Consider the following 2,244-nt stretch of genomic DNA (forward strand, 5'->3'; position numbering starts at 1 on the left):
CCATGTCTAATTCCTGGACCGGAGTCTTAGACTAGCATTGCACTGATTCCTGGAATTCTCATTAAGAATTTTGATACCTTCTTTTTCCACTTAATTTTCGAAAAACAAAAAAAAAATTTTAAAAATTAAAAAATCATAAAATTCAAAAATATTTCTTGTTTGAGTCTAGTGTCTCATCCTAAGTTTGGTGTCAACTGCATGCATTCATATGTCTTAGTGATCTTCAAGAAGTTCTTGATGATTCACTTGCTCTGATCTTTGAATTCTATTGACTTGAGTATTTTGTGTGTCTCATATGCATTTTCAGTTCATTAGTGTCAGTAGTATACAAACTGCTAAGTTTGGTGTCTTGCATGCATTGTTATTTGATTCTTGTTGCGTTTTAATTATTAAAAATCCAAAAATATTTTTAATTTGTGTCTTTTCAAGTCAATGATACAAGGGATTGAAGATTCAGAACACACTGCAGAGGAATTATACAGAAAAAGCTGAGCATTCAAAAATGCCCAGTAAAGAAGGCAGACTGGCGTTTAAACGCCAGCCAGGGCACCTGGTTGGGCGTTTAACGCCCAAAGAGGTAGCATTTTGGGCGTTAAACGCCAGAATGTATACCATTCTGGGCGTTTAACGCCAGGATGGTGCTAGGGGAAGATTTGTTTTCAAATCAATTTTTTTCAAGTTTTTCAAAACCAAATCTTTTTCAAATCAAATCTTTTCACTCAAATGTTTTCAAAATTAATTTCTTTCCTTTCAAAGATACTTACTAACAATTAATGATTTGATTGAACATTTTTGCCTTTTCTGTTAAGGAAGGTTTTATGTTTGAATCATATCTTTTCTTGTTAGGCAAGTCACTAATTTTCCAAATCAAATCTTTTAAAATAATTTTCAAAACATATCTTTTAAAATGGTTTTCAAATCATATCTTCTCAATCACATCTTTTTAAGACAATAACCTTTCAATCATATTTTTTTTTATCATATCTTTTTCAAATTAGTTTTCAATCAAATCTTTTTAGTTTCTAATTTCAAAATCTTTTTCAAAAATCACTTGATTTCTCTTCCACTTTCAATTTTCGAAAATTATCAATCAAATTTTCAAAATGATTTCAAAATCTTTTAATTGAATTTTCGAAAATCCTCTTCCCTCCTTCTCACATCCTTCTATTTATGGAGTACCACTCCTTCTAAATGCACAATTCGAACCTTATCTAATTAAAGTTCGAATTCTTCTTCCCCTTCTTCTTTCTATTTCTCTTTTCCTCTGACATTTCAAGGAATCTCTATACTGTGACATAGAGGATTCCATATTTTCTTTTTCTCTTCTCTTTCATATGAGCAGGAGCAGAGACAAAGGCATTCTTGTTGAAGCTGATCCTGAACCCGAAAGGACCTTGAAGAGAAAGCTAAGAGAAGCCAAAGCACAACTCTCTTTAGAGGACCTGACCGAATTCTTCAAAGAAGAAGAACCCATGGCAGCCGAAAACAACAACAATGCCAACAATGCAAGGAAGGTGCTGGGTGACTTTACTGCACCTACTCCCGACTTCTATGGGAGAAGCATCTCTATCCCTGCCATTGGAGCAAACAACTTTGAGCTTAAGCCTCAATTAGTTTCTCTAATGCAACAGAATTGCAAGTTCCATGGACTTCCAATGGAAGATCCTCATCAGTTTTTAGCTGAATTCTTGCAAATCTGTGACACAGTCAAGACTAATGGGTTAACCCTGAGGTCTATAGACTGATGCTATTCCCTTTTGCTGTAAGAGACAGAGCTAGAATATGGTTGGATTCTCAACCTAAAGAAAGCCTGGACTCTTGGGAAAAGCTAGTCAATGCCTTCTTGGCAAAGTTCTTTCCACCACAAAGATGGAGTAAGCTTAGAGTGGAAATCCAAACCTTCAGACAGAAGGATGGAGAATCCCTCTATGAAGCTTGGGAAAGATACAAACAATTAATCAGAAGATGTCCTTCAGACATGCTTTCTGAATGGAGCATCATAGGTATTTTCTATGATGGTATCTCTGAACTATCTAAGATGTCCTTGGATAGCTCTGCTGGAGGATCTCTTCATCTGAAGAAGACGCCTGCAGAAGCTCAAGAATTGATTGAAATGGTTGCAAATAACCAATTCATGTACACTTCTGAAAGGAATCCTGTGAACAATGGGACTAGTCAGAAGAGAGGAGTTCTTGAGATTGACACTCTGAATGCCATATTGGCTCAGAATAAAATATTGACTCA

At 35.3% G+C, this 2,244-nt stretch overlaps 1 non-coding gene across 1 annotated transcript; it reads right to left on the bottom strand.

Moving 5' to 3' along the window:
- Positions 1–1,876: 1,876 nt before the first annotated feature.
- LOC130964925 (small nucleolar RNA R71) lies at positions 1,877–1,984 on the bottom strand. The gene has a single exon (XR_009080989.1). It is a non-coding gene; the product is annotated as a small nucleolar RNA R71 (small nucleolar RNA).
- Between the last annotated feature and the right edge of the window lie 260 nt (positions 1,985–2,244).

This window comes from Arachis stenosperma, chromosome 2 (genome assembly GCF_014773155.1).
Source record: "Arachis stenosperma cultivar V10309 chromosome 2, arast.V10309.gnm1.PFL2, whole genome shotgun sequence".
Taxonomy (NCBI): domain Eukaryota; kingdom Viridiplantae; phylum Streptophyta; class Magnoliopsida; order Fabales; family Fabaceae; genus Arachis; species Arachis stenosperma.